Here is a 14,632-nt window from a genome sequence, read left to right on the forward strand (position 1 = left end):
CTCCCCGGCCAGCCATCGCCCCTCAGCACCCATGGGCTCCGGCGCCCCGTGATTAGACTAGCGGGGAAGTTCGCCAGGAGAAGATCCTGACAGCCTAAAATAGAATTTGATCTAAAAGACAGTTTCCAGTATAATCTCATTATGCATCACAGACTCCCGGTGTTATTTTGTGGAAGGCGGACAATGATCAATTTACATTGACCCGGGGCTGGGCGAGCTTTTAGATGGTAATTGCCATATTGATGTGCATGCAAAAAGGAGACCTGCTAAAATTAAAGACCGGAAGCTAAATGAAACTAAATTTCTTGTCTAGGTGCAAACCAGAGGAACTACTGGGGGGAAGAGGGTGAGTCAGGTCAGGGTGCCAGGGGCAAGAGCAGGTGAGAGGCCCAAGAGCTCCGGGAGGTCACAGATTTGGGAGCGATCTTTGCCCTGGTGATTTCAAAACGTGAGGAGGGGGCTTGTATAGGGTATGGGGACCCAGCAGGGAAAAGTTATAAACAGGCACTATTGCATTGAAGGCACTGGGATCTTTTAATGCTAGTAGTAACTGCGAGGGGGGAGGAGAGGTTTATAGGGTTATAGGGGTCTTCCTGCACCATTTCCGGCACCCCCCATTTCTATTGTTCTACCCGAGCGCTCATAACCGTGCCAAGGGCACCCACATTCTTGCATCTGAAGAGTTAAATTTTTTTTTAAAGACAGGCCTTAAACTTCCTCCGCACCCCCCTGCCCCCGCGTCTGGTCTTTCGAAGAGAGCGAGAGTAGGGGGCGGTTCTGCATGCCGCTGCGGGCAGGCCTGGACCTTTGGAGGCTGCGGGAGTTCCTCCCCGGACGCAGCAGCAGCCCCGGACTCGGCCGCACGACGATCGCTTTGGGAAGCGGCTCGCTCCAGGTGGCCCAGGGGACTCACGGTGCCCGGGGGCGGGGGTCACCTCCTTGGAGGTTGGAAGGTCCTGCACGGAGGGTGTGGAGGCGGGAAGGCGGGGGCTGGAAATCCTGTCCCAATCGGCGGTGATGGCCAAGGCCGGAAAGTTTAAAAAAGAGAGAAAGCCACTGGCTGCGAGCCAGGGGCTGCCGGGCCGCCGGGGCGTGTTTGGCTGACTAGAGGGGTGAGGACCCGGCTCCGCCATCGCCTCGGTCCCTCCCGCTGCGGAGGCCCTGGCCTGCCCCAGGCGCTCCTGGAGCCATTTCACACATCCGGAGCCTCGGCCACTGGAGGAGCCACCCGCCCGGGGCCGGGAAGGCGCAGGGGCGGCTGAGTGTCCGGCGCTCCTGCCCGTTCCCCTTCCCACCGAGCTGAGCTGGAGACGGCCCTCGGTCGTGGAGCCTGTGGCGTCTGTGGCATCGGGTGTGGATGGTTCCCGGAGCTTCTGAAAGCCCGGGGCAGAGCAGGAAATTGAAGATGGGGTGGGGAGGGGATGTTGAGCGCTGACCCTGCGCTGCTGGGATGAGAAGTTGGGGAGAGGAGAGATAACCCCAACCTCCGGCTTGTCTCGGGACTTGGCTTTTTGTGGGGACCCCCAGGAGTCCAGGAGGGTCCAGCATCTTGCAAGCCGCTTCCCCCTCAGTTGCCTCCCCAGCCCACTTTGGTCCCTGAGTTTTTCATTAAAGTCCTAGGAAAGGTAGATGTAGGCAGTCTTTCCAAAGGGCTTTTGCTCTGTCTAGATAATTTGATTTATTGCTTTATGTGGCAAGCCTTCTTCTAGTTCCAGGTGTCAGCACTTTTTATAGAGACCTAAGAGTAGCACCCACCTCCCACTGCCTGTTCTGGGCTCCTGGAGGAGGGGAAAGTGGAGCCTTGTTGGGAACCCCTGGCCTCACACCAGGGTGTTCCAGTGTAGGGAGATGGGTAGGATGTTGGCAGAAATTTCGAAAGACTTCACATGGACCAAGAGATTTCTGGGTGTAGGAGAAACTAGGGTGCGGGCTCCTTGTGGACCGAATTTCATACGTGTTAAGTGCTATCCTTTTACCCTGTATTGGAGTACAAGGGCTAAGGAAGGCTTCCGAACTTCTTGGGGATTCTGGATGGCACAATTTGACCAATAATTGGCTCCTCTCCTCAACTCCAGGACTGAGTTTGACCGTGGCCCATTTTTACTAGCTGTGTGACCTTGGGGGCAGGTTATTTATGGCCTCTGAGCCTCAGTAAGTTTCTTCATTTGTAAGACTGGGAATAATTTTCCACCTTTAGGATCAAAGAATACTTGGCACATAGTAGGCCCGGAGGATTAGTAATTGCTTTGAATGACTGGTCAGATTCCTATAGGTTGCTTCTCCGTTCCCTGCTGCCCCTGAGATGCCAGCCGCCCCCCCCCCCAACCAAGACCTGCGTAGGCCAGTGTCTGGGGACCAAACTTCAGGTTAAGCTCCCCTCCAAGGGTATTCCTGAGGCTATTCCTCCAGGTCTGCCTCCGTGGGTTCCTCTTTCCCTTTGTTACAGTTCTTTGCATTCTGGGCTTTAAAGGAATCCATATGAAAAGGCTGGGATTTTTTTTTTCTCCCCCTAAGTGGGATCATTTATATGGTTAGGAATTGATTCCAGTACCGGTATCTAGGTGCTCTTTGGCAAGTTCTCCCGTCATTCTTTTGGGGAGAGGGAACAGCAACGGCTGGAGGGGAGAGACCTGGTGGGAAGAGGTGAAAGGGTCTGGCCCACTGCAGGGGCCAGAGGTGCTGTGGTTTGTCTGATAGGGATTAAGTCTGGATGTTATGAGGTCTCAGTGTGGTTTTCAATAAAAGTCTGTCAGGGATTGCTTCTTTTCTATCGATATGTATTTAAAAAAATTACTAGCATGAGAAGAAAACCAGACCTGTATGGATCCAGGCCGGTAGTAAGCTACTGTGATCAGGTTTCCTACTAGACTCCCAGAGGGGAAGTCAGCGTTTGATTGAAGCTACACTTGGTTCTTGACTCTCTGGGGATGCCTGCTCTGAAACAGGAGCGCTGCCTTTCTCTCCTCCCCGCCCCCACCCTCCTTTTCCCTTCTTCCCCTAAAAGACTTTGTGCTGAAAGAGCTTCAGTAGGCATGAGTCCCTGGTACCTCTCTAAAGAATGCCTTTCAGCCTTTGCTGACATTGTTTTGTGAACAGTGGGTTTTACCAGGCCAGCAGTTTTCCCCCATCTTAGCTCACTATTTTAGAAGTTCGAGTATGCCCAGGATGCGCCCAACTGCAGTGCTTTCCAGTGTGTGTAGCCAGGGCCTTGCCTGTAATCTGAAGACACCTTAACCTTTGCCCTAGGTGCCCCCCCCGGGGGTGGGGGTGGTGAAGGTGGGGAGAGCAAGGACAGGGGATCGTTGTTGAGTGTCTGTTTGTTTTCTCCAGCCACAGAGGCAGAAGGGTGGAGTGGGGCGAGGCCGAGAGTACGTTCCAGCCTTGGGTCTGATTTAAAACTTGGTTTAATTGGAGAAACTCTTAGGCATTTAACAGTTCTGTACAAATGCAAACTTGAAATAGCTCTAGGCCTACGTCAATTAGGAAAGAATAAATGAAGTACAGAGATGTCCAAACTATGTAAATCCTAGAGTTGTCTGCCCTCCCATAAACACATGACAAGTGCCAAGGCATTTCCAGTCAAAACACCCATGGAACCAGCAGCCTCCATCCTTTGTATTTATTATTTTATTAACAGCATTTTACACAGCATTTAACAAGCACAGCCTGCCTGCTTTCCACCACGGCTCTCAGCAGACTGAGGGGTGGAAAACAGATGGGGGTGGCGAGGAGTGGTCTCTAGAAGAGACTTCTAAGCTGGAGAGATCTCTTCAGATGGGCAAGGAAAAGGAACATTTGGGGTTCCTTTCTCCTGGCCCCAAAGAGAAGACAAAAGTAATGCTTTGGAGGAAGAAATCCCCTCTCCCTTCTCCGGAGGAAAGTTGTGCAGATGTGGTCTGTCTAGTCTCCACTTGGATTCCAGAAGGTGTGAAGCAGGGTCTGCTTTCCCAACACTCTGCCCATCAGTTATTGGTGCTTTTCAAAGAATAAGTGTATGTCTGCTATCAGTATTCTATATCCTGGTGGAAAGTTTATAACGAAAACTAATGCCTTTCTTAAGTCATAAAATGAGCCTTGTATGATTATTTAATTAAAATCTATTTAAGGACCGATTAGGCATGTAATTTGCGCTAATAATGACGATTATGGAAATGTTCGACTTAACCAAAAATCATAAAAGGAGACATTTTGGTCAGTGGGGCGACCAGGAAGGATTCAGGGAGTTGGACGGTTTTCCGAAACACACGAGGCTTTGGGCTGCAGAAAGTGCCGGGCTGCCTAGCCTCTGGGACCACGGTAGAGAGGGCTGCAGGACCCCAGGCCTGGCCGGGGCAGGCCGACCCACACTTTGCTGAGCAGAGAAACCGACCCTGGGAGTCTGAACAACCTTTATTCCCAGCTGAGGAAATGGGGGAGGGGGCCTGGGAGGAGGAAACTCTGGGAGAGCTGATGAACCGCACAGAACTCTGCGCGAAATGGCTGTGTTGTCTTGCTTTAACAATCAGCAGCGACACACGCATTGCTGCCTCGGCTAGCCTTGGCTGGAGCCTGGAGGGGTGGGGGGAGGGCGGTCTCTTGTTCCGGAGAAACCTGCCAGCTGCTGGGCTTGGTGCGAAGGCAGACACAATGCTGCTGTTGTTGGTTTGATCTCTAACTGGATTGTTAGTCTGGCCTTAACTGTGTGGTAAGGGGGGAGTGTGAAGGCTGTTTACAGCGAGTGCAAATAATGTGACAGCTGTTGGCGCACGAGCAGCGCTGTGCCTCCTCGGCGCTCACACAGAGCGCGCACCGTGCAGGCCCGCGGAGAGCTGCAGAGGTGGCCGCCCCTTGCTGGCCCGGGAGCCCTCGGATGCGCTGCGAGAGAGCCCTCGGCGGCGGCACCCGCCCCCCGCGACACGCATCTTTCTGGCTCCTGGGATCGTGGTGGACGTGCGCGCTGGCTGGTGTGTTGTGGTTTAGGGAACTTGTTAGGCAGAGGTGGCAGGAGAAGGCCTGCGGGGTCATGAGTGTCAACTGTCTGGAGGGGTTTGGCCGGGATCTGTTGACCTGGGGCCTCAGTGGCTTGTGACCGGGTTGTTAAGATTTGGGAAAATAACTTTCCGCCCTAAAGCAAGCCTGTTGGAAAGAATGTATTATTAACTGAAGGCTTTCTGGAAATTGCAGAGGCTCTGAAGGCCGTTGTTCTTCCTCTGAAATGGCCCTGTTATTCAGACAAGTTCAAGAGACGGGCGGCCGCTGTGTTCTATGCCCTCGGCCCTGTTTCCTGGATTGGAAACACAAGTGGGTAGGTTCAGGACCCGAAGGGGGGGTGAATGGGGGTGGGGAGGGGTGCAAGTCGGCTTTTGATCACCCGCCTCCCTTTGCCTTCCCGGTTTTTAAGAGCGCGCTTGCCTTTCAGCTGCAGGACCAACGGTGCTGTCTTGAGGTCTGCCCACAGCGCCACCCACTCTGTGACTTAATCAACTAAATGCCCAGAGCCCGGCCTTCTCTGAGTTCCTGGTCCTCTGCCAGGCACTGCGGGGAGGCGCCAGGGTGGGAGGGAGAACAGTTGGTGGGTGGCAGCAATACCCCGCTGGGCCGGTCCAAGCTGGCGGGCTCAGGATGGTCCTCAGGTTGGTCCAGAAGATGGGCCTGCCCCTGGGCTGTCCTGGGGCAAGCTGGGTGTAAACACCACTCCCCCCAACCTCAAGGTTGAAGGCTTCCGCAGCCCTGGCCCCCGGGCTTTGGAGGATCATTTAGAGCTGACTTAACTCTATATCGTGCCCTTCTGTGTGACTTCGGCCCCTGAGTGTACAGCTTGCAGGATATCTGCAAATTATGGGTCCACCTCCGCCCCACCCTGCCCCCAGATCTACTCTCTGAGTTATAATGTGGACTTCTACATCTAGTTGGGTTCCCTAGAGGGGAGCTGGGAGATGCTTCTGGAATGATACATGAACTTCGGTGCCAGTTCTATAAACTGGTCTCTTTTTATGACGTGTGCCATTTTCTGTAGGAATGTTGCTTGCAAAACGAGTTTCGCCTTGGAGGAAAGGCGGAAAGATAGACAAGCCTGCAACGCCAAAGCGCTGGCAGTCTTTCCCTCCTTCCAGCTCTCTTAAAGCAGCCGGGCTGCATTTCCAGGATTAGACTCGTGCTTGTGAAGAGGGACTCTGGTTGGCTTTTTTTTCCCCCGAAGCAAATGCAAATCAGAGAAAAATAATTTTCTTTCAACGATATGCAACGTATTAGTCACTTGTTATCGTGCTCCGAGGCAGGCCTCATTTGCGCGTCTGCCAGCTCGCTCACATCTGCTCGGCGCTGTTTGGGGCATTTTAACCTTGGTGGTGTCGTGTCTGGTCCCACGGATCAAGGAGGAGTAATTAAGCTCTGAACAGCTAGAAGAATTCACGGGCCCCCACGTCTACCGCAGTTTTCCCACAGCTTTGTTTGGGGTGTTCCGGGTTCCAAGATGAACAGACGTGGGGTTCCTATTGTTCCTCGTAAAGAAAGTGGGAGCCCCTGTCCTCCTCTGACCCTCATCCCCAGCCTTCCCAGGACTCCCAGGCTGCACACAATCAGCAGGGAAGCCGGGTGCAGATCACAGGACCCTGTGTTTTATGCATCTTTTATTCGTAAAAAGTTCCTTTGTGCTTCCTGTGTGTACTAATGATAGCTGTCGTTAATAGCTTTCTGGTATAGCTTGTTCCTTGTGGGGGGAGGAGTTTGCAGTGAGTTCACTTTATTTCTACAAAGCCCTGATGGAGGCTGCAGTGCAGTGACACCCCCTCTAGAGTCGTGGTCTATGGATCGTTTATTCTGGATTTGTTTCCAGGTTGTGTAGACTCCAAGTGGGATCCCAGCCTGTAGGGACCAGACCCGGGGGGGTGTGGAGGGTGGGTGGGCGGGGAGGAGTGGAGTCAGGTCGATTAATTGCATTCAACCTCGGTTTCCTGTCCTGGGCTGCTGCCTCCTGTTGAGGGACACCAGCTTCCAAATGGGGCCCCCTCTTGCATACACGCGTGGTTGTGTGTGGCACAACCGTGAAAGAAAGTGAAAGGAACAAAAAGCCGAGGCCTGGCGTGGGGGGGGGCGGGTTGGCGGGGGGAAGGGGAAGTGTCTGAGGTTGGTCCAAGAGCTGACGGGGGGCCACGGCTCTGCTTTTGGGAAAGGGGGTGTGTGGCGGGCAGCCCCGGTTTGGCAGCGGCTCTCCCGGTCGATCCTTGCTGGTGCCCCCCTCCCCAAGCCCCCGAGCCCCCTTTTACAGTTGGCTACACCTGGCTTGCATCTTTGAATCGGGGAAGGTGGGGGAGGCGTCCACGGAGAGAACACTCCAGACTGGCCGAAGGGAGCGCAGGACGATGGGCCGGAGCGGTCTCCAGTCAGTGCCCACTCCCCTGGGGCGCGCCGCCGCACATCCTGGGTTCTCCGTGCGCCCACCCAAAGTTGCTTTTTGTCAGAGATTCAGCGGCAGGCGCCTGGGAAGGGGGATCCCAGAGGAGCGCGCGGGCGGGGTGAGCTGGGGTCGGGGGCTGGCCGAGAGAGCCGGTGGTCCTGGAAGGTCGGGCGGGGGGTGCGTGTGCGGGACCGGCCCCGCGCGGGGACCTGGCGGAGGAGGGGCGAGGAGCCTGCGGCAGCGCGGGTGTGTGTGGTGGGAGAGAAAATCCCTTTGATGCCGACCGATCCGTGCTCAGGGCTGAGGCGGGGGAGGGGGCGCCCTTCCCCCACTCGCCGCCGCCGCTGCAGGCCAAGTTCACTCCCGACTGACCCGAGTGGCTCGCGGCGCTATCCTGGCGCCCTGGGAGGAGGCAGGGAAGGTTCTGGTTGCTCAAAAGGTCAGGGCCAGCCACGTGAGTTTCCCGTCCCCCACCCCGTCACACCCGCACTCCTGCTCCGCAGCTCTGTTACTAATGCAAAACTTGGGTCGTGAGTGGGGACGCCTCTGGAGGCGGCGACAGCCATGACTTGGAGTGTGCCAAGAGACAGAGCCTGGGCAGGCTGGATCACTCCTCCCACCCTCCACTCCCCCCCAGCACCCATGCCCGGCTGCAGGACCCAGTCAGGCGACCTCCTTCAGCCACACCCCAGGAAGCCTGCGACCCTCCCCCCGACCTGGGTGCATCCTTGGGGTTCCCTTCTCCCCACTGCTACGCATACTGGGGAAAACATCCCAGGAGGACTTGCCCCAACGCTGCACACCCTGGACTGCTTTTTCTCATCTCCCACCTCCTCGCGGCCCCCAGTGCTAAAATAGGAACTTCTTCATCCCTCCCTTCCTTGACGCCAGTAGAGAAGTGCCTGTGTGTGACTCAGTCTGCGCTTGGAGCAGTCCCAGGAAGGGCTCCCGCGCCATGAGCTTTGGGCTTCCATGAAAGCCACACACTCTGCAGAAGGTCACCCCTCCCTGGCCCCCTCTGTGTCCCTGCCTCAGCCTTCCCTCTGCCGCAAGGAAACTATGTAGCCATTCTGGGGTTTGTTTGTTACGTAGAATGTTTAGTGGAGTCAGATGCTGTTTAATGGGTTAGATGTGGCCTGCACCAGCTATTGCCAGGCAGAACTCAAGTCCATAGTGCAGTTTAATCCTCTGGAAAACACGGTGCCAAAGATTTACAGATGAGGGGGTCAAAGTTGAAGAGGTCCGGCCACCTGCCCAGAGACACGCCATGGATGAGAGTGGGAGCTGGGAGGCTGTGGTGACTGCGCGCGCGCGCGTGTCCTCCACAGAGAACCAGCCATGCCCGTGCAGTGAGAGACACCCCTTCCCCGAAGAGGTCCCCAGCCTACGGAGGACCGTGGCACATGGCATGCTGGCTGGGAGCCCTGCCGTCTGCCCGGCCTTCTGAGCCGGAAGCTCCCCAAAACCCGTCCAGGTCTTCTTGGTCACTAACTGGATAAGTGCCTGATGCGGCATGGGGTGCCTAGAGAGTGAGGCCCTAGGAAGGGGCACCGTTAGTATTGGAGTGGAGTTGGGATGGTTTGGTGGCGCTGCTTCCCATTCCGTCGCTGTCACTTGACAAGCGTGCTGTGCAGACTTGAACCAATCCATCAGCGCCTCAAGGGCGGAGGCAGTGGAAAGTGGCCCGGTGCCAGGAGGAGCTGGGGTGGAGAGAAAGGAGAGGTGGCAGGAGTGGCCTGGTGCTGCCTTCCTCCCTGCGCTCACGCCAGCCTCTCACTGCCACTGCTCCTTCCTTTGCAATCTGTTTGTTGCCTGCCAAGGGGAGTCGCCTTTAAAGAAAAAAAACAAAACAAACGTTCTCTCCTTCTCCTCATTCCATAATGGTGTCTTCATAGCAGGAATCGGCAGAACGGTGGTGGGTACAGCTGGGGACCCGTGTGCCCCCTCGTGTCTTTTCACAGAGGGCCAAGGTGCCCTCACTCAGGGATGCCGAGGTTGGGGGGACAGCTCCTAATCTTGGTCCCTCTGACCTCTTTCTGCCAATCAGGCTCTTCTCCCCAGCGTCCAGGCCAAGCTCGGATGCTAATCATAACTCTTGGTTCCCGGACCAGATGACTGCCCAAGTCTGTCGAGGGAGACTCAAGCTCTCCTGTGCTTGGCCCTAGGGCCAGACCGAAAGCCGGAGACCACGCGGCGAGTCTGCGTTTTGCAAGCCGGGTCTCTCCCAGAACTGGGTGTTCAGCGGGCAGCCACCACAATTCCTGGTCTGTTCTTCAGAAACCAGACCCTCCTCCGTCTCCCCGGCTGACCCCTTCTCTTGGCCACCTTCCCTCTTCATCCCTATCCCACATCCTTGCCCCCTTCTCTCCACTGCTGGAAAAAAGGGTTAAAACCCAGAGCCAAGGTGTAGCTTAGCAGCTCCCACTGGAAACAGGTTGGTGCTTGTAAAGTGCTTTTCATGACTGACTTCACACATCTTGGCACTTCCAGAAGCATCACCCACCTGTGGAAGAAAAGGGGGGGGTCGTTGAGAAATAAGGGCAGATGAGCCTCTTATATACAGCAGCAAAGCGCCTGCTCTGTCTGTCATCTAAATCACGTCATTTGCCCCCTGCAGCATGACCCACAGCCAAGGGTGAGGGAAGTCACTTTTGAAGAACTTTTCCTTGGAGGTTAAAAAAAAAAAGAAGAAAGTAAGAAAGACCCCCAACTATTTCAATAGCCGCTTTTAGAAGAGGAATGGGGTGAGTGTGGCGGTGTCTCTGACCCTATCTCTGTGTCCCTTGTGCCCAAGATCCCCTTAGTTAGTTCTACATCCCAGAGAGATGGGGGGTGGGCCCGTTTCTCAGTGATGGTGGGGTGTACGCAGTACGGCCTTTGCCCAGGATGAGGGTGTTCCTGCCCAGGATTTGGGCTGTCGCTCTGGAGAAGGGCCTCACGCCAGGCAGGGCCCCCGGCTCCTTGGCCCTTTCCGCTCAGGTCCATCTTTGGCCTGGAACCTGAAGAGTTAACAGTCTTTAGCTCGTTGCAATGAAATTATGGCTGGCAGTGGCGCCGCTGTTTGTTCAACAGACCTCCAGTTTTAAACAGTTCACAAAAAGTTCATGGGGCAGCTAAAGATTATAAGTGTGTGTGTGGGTGTGTGTGTGTGTGTGTGTGGGTGTGGGTGTGTGTGTGTAGTCAGCAGGATCCAGTACTGAGCCTTGCCCCTCCTCCTCTTGTTTCTTCACGGCCAGCCCCCCGCCCCGCCCCCACTCCCGTGACACTGGACCACGCTCGGGGCCTCAACCCTCCATCTGACCCTGTGCACGTAAGAACACTTCATCCTGACACTGGGTGTTATTTCTCTGTGCGGCGTTAATATTGAAAACCCCACCAGACAAGACCTGGAAGGGCGGGGAGAGGCTTTGAAAGCACCCCGTGGTCCCAGGTGTCTCTAAACTGCATTCCCCTGTCATGCTAAGTCCAGGCCGCCCTTTCTAAAGAAAAGCCCTTTCAAGGGAAGGGGGCTGCTGGCCCTTTTTGAGGGGAGGGGAGAGGGCTCAGTAGGATGATTGTGGCAGCGGCCTTTCTGTTTCCTCAGTCAGGTGCTCAGAGGTCCTTGTCCCAAGGTGACAACTAAAGGAGACATGTAAGAGGCAGCTTGTGTAAGTTTTGAAGACTGGAGCACCAGAAGATTGGGGCTTCGAGGGCACACATGCTTCGTCCCTCATCCTTTTCTTGAGGGTTTGGTGGAGTGACCCTTTGGCTTCTGGTATAATGTCCAAATTTCATCATGACACCCAGCCAGGGGGTGGCATGGTGTGGTCCTCCCGCTGCAGCCGCGGCCAGGACACTTGCACCGAGGAATGTTGCTCCTCCACCTTGTAGATGAGGCTTCCCTGGACATCTTCCTTTTGGTCTTCCTTTTGTTAGAAGGGGCTGCAGGGGTTAGGGAGGGGACACTTTGTTGACGTGCCTTCTGGTCGGCCCTGCACTAGTGGTGGCCTGCCCCCACCTTGATTTGTATGTTCGAAACACGGAAGAACAGCCCGTGAGCCCCCCACAGGACCTTCCTTGATGCCCAAGTCCATCTGAGTCCACCTTTTCGGGGCACTGTGGCCAGCCACTGGAAATGCCCCAGTCTGTCTGAAGAAAGGGACGCTTCCTAAAGAAATAGCTTCTCTAGAATCCCACCAGGCCGGACACAACTGGGAGATCCCTGCCTCTCCTCCAGCTTCATCGTTGAGCTCTAACTCCGCGCCGTGTGTCTGCGGCGTGGGGCTCTTGATGAACAGACGGTGTTCTCTTCTGTATAGGGGCCGACGGGGGATGCTGGTGGACAAAAGCCTGTGTTAGGACAAAGAAATGCAGAGGGATAGCCTGGCTGGCTTTGGGATTCATAACATATCTTTGGGCTCATAACATATCTAACAAGATATAGCAATCTTTTTTGATTTTTTTGAAGTTTAAACAAATAGTGTACTCTGCATGAATTTTGTCTTTGAAATGAATCATTCTACTGTGGGATTTATGATGCTATAGAACTAGTTTACGAAGAAAGTGTAGTAGGCTTCACATATCTCCATATCTTATATTGATGGCATTTAAATTCTAATACCAAACTGTTATTGTTTCATAAACTAGGAGAAAATTGCGCTGATAACAAGCAGGAGAAGCTGGCAGAACCAATAGATTTTCTACTCTTTCTTTCTATTGTTTGTAAGCCTAGTTACCCTAGTTGACCAGTTAATGACAACACAAAATGAAATTTTCCTGGCTGCTAATTAATTAGCTCTAATTTCACTAGTTTTGTTACTGGTAAGGCTTCCACTAATTCTATGTGTGAATGTCTTCTTACCCTACTCATCCTATTTTCCTCTCTGAGCTTCCTCATATGTAGAGAACCCATTTGATTGACTTAAGAGTCAGAAGAGACTTACAATCAGAGAAAAAGCAAAAAAGAACGACTATAATGCCAACTAGTATAACTATTAATTAGAACTTATGTTTTGAGGATTTTCAGACAGAAGAGGGGTAGAAATGATAATAGTTTAGTTTTAGGAAGGCTGTAGTACACAAATAGAACCCCAAATCACACCACAGATAATTTTCCAGGAATTTAATATATCTGATATACACTCAATTTGTGCCCATGAATGGTGAGCAACTGGAAGTAAAGGAGAATCACAGAGTTACATTTCCGGACAAATCAGGTTATCAGAATGATGCAATAATGACAGTTTACCTCAGTCACTTCTTAGGCTTTCTTATTTACTATGCTAAATGTTAAATGAGATTGCTGAGTAAAAGCATTACAATGACTTCAGCATTGTGGGACATGAAACACAGTGAGAACTCAGAGCAGGGAAGGAAATAAGTCAGGTAAGCAGGAAAAAGAATTGAAAGAGCTGAAAGATGTATTACTTGGCTGTCAGGTGTTAGGAGAGTTTATTTGTGCTTTTTCTTAATCTTCATAACGCTCTTGTCAGAATGGTAGTAACATACCCATGTTTTTAGATGAGCGACCTTTAACTGTAGGTTGCACTTGATTGTCTGCCAGGTTTTCAAGTCTGTGATGGGGACAGTAATGTCAGAAATTTCAATCCCAGTCAAATCAAGAGCTGGTAGAAACACCATTAAGGAAGTGCATAGTTTTGACCCAAATTTAACCACATTAAAATGTTGTCCTTTCTTCTCCAGGATGATAGTCTGTATTTCAAGAAGAATTCTAATTCTTGCCCCATAACAATTTCTCTGAGTTCTTTGTGCCAACTAAAGCCTTTGATTGATTTTCGTATTAGCAAAGCCCTGGAATTCTATGCAAAATGCTATGAATAGTTATCTACCTATCTAATTATTTTTAGCAAAAGGATGCAGAGCCGTTATCAGATTCTCAAAACTCAATCAGATTATCTAAGAGTTTACATTAAATGAGGTAATGAATGCCCTTTCTGGATCCAAACATTATAATATTTTTAATCCTTACCGTGGTCCCTGAAATGTCTATTATCTCTAATTATCAGTAAGGGAACTGAGGCGTCGTAAAGTCTTAAGTAAGTGAGAGGTCTGGAATTCAAATCCAGGTCAGTTTCAGTCTTGAACACCACTAATTCTATAGCCTACACTGCATTCTATACTCTTAACTGTAGATAATCAATAAATGTTCATTTATTTCCTTTACCCCAGTTGGGGACAAAGAACATGGGTGTGTGAAAGTACAGATTAGTTTTAATGTAAATGATATAACAAGAATGCTAGTCAGCAGTTACGGAATATTCATATTGTTCTAGGAGTTGAGCATTAAGTACTTTACAGGCATTCTTTTATTTAAAATCTCATATATATAATACCTACCTTAGGAAGTAGGTAATATAAATGTGCCAAGGTGATTGAAATAACGTGGTCATGTACAGGCAATGAAACTGGGAAAGAGTTTTCTGGGCTGATGGTTGAATTTTGGCCAAGACATTAAGGGGAGAAGGGATGAGCACTGGTGGGGAGACTGAAAACTTATTCATCGTAGGGAGAAAGCACTGGTGGAAGCATTGTGCTGCTTGCTTAAGAACTGTTACCCTCATAACCCGAAAACTGAGGTTTTGCTGAAAGCTGAAGGCAGATTTCTTGCAGTGTGAAAAAGAATTTACTGATATCTCTTCATCTCTTCACGTTTGAACACGACTGTTTTGCAGATTTGTTGAAATGACTCAAGTTCTCTTTCAGATCTGGACTAAATGTCTATATCACAGCATTAGGGCCCATGGAGCAGCATTTGCAAGCCCATACTCACCTCCCCCCTTTTTAGTGTTTTGCACTCTGGAAAAGCAAACAACAGCAACAACAATATCTTATTTCCTTTTATCTATAGTTATTATTAATCTTGTCAGGAAACCCAATTTGATATATTTATGCTAAAATATAAATGAGATTTTTCCAGTTTTATTGAGATTTAATTGATATATAATATTGTATCTGTCCAAGGTGTACAATGTGATGATTGATATATATAGATATAGTGTGAAATGATTACCACAATAAGTTTAGTTAACCTTAATTGACATAATTACAAATTTTATTTTTGTGATGAGAACTTTCAAGATCTACTCTCTTAGCAACTTTCAAACATAAAATACGGTATTGTTAACTTCAGTGACCAAGCTGTACATGACATCACCATTACTCACTTATCTTATAACTAGAAGTTTTTATCTTTTGATCATCTTCACTCATTTTCCTCACCTCCAACCCCCAGCTCTGGCAACCATCATTCCATCCTTT

At 51.4% G+C, this 14,632-nt stretch overlaps 1 protein-coding gene across 10 annotated transcripts in view; it reads left to right on the forward strand.

The window, feature by feature from the left end:
- The first annotated feature begins 871 nt into the window (after window positions 1-871).
- Window positions 872-14,632, forward strand: part of LOC309797946 (putative spermatogenesis-associated protein 31C2) — a 67,012-nt gene continuing 53,251 nt past the window's right edge. For 2 of the 10 annotated variants that reach the window (XR_014292877.1, XR_014292878.1), the window contains exons 1-2: window positions 10,592-10,685; window positions 10,959-11,022. The gene's annotated coding sequence lies outside the window, so the exon portion shown is untranslated. Of the gene's footprint in view, window positions 896-10,554; window positions 10,686-10,958; window positions 11,023-14,632 lie in introns of those variants that run through there. The other 8 variants (XM_082646317.1, XM_082646313.1, XR_014292874.1 and 5 more) reach the window with 8 other exon arrangements.

Source organism: Mesoplodon mirus (genome assembly GCF_964341445.2).
Source record: "Mesoplodon mirus genome assembly, contig: HAP1_SCAFFOLD_1265, whole genome shotgun sequence".
NCBI classification, from domain to species: Eukaryota; Metazoa; Chordata; class Mammalia; order Artiodactyla; family Ziphiidae; genus Mesoplodon; species Mesoplodon mirus.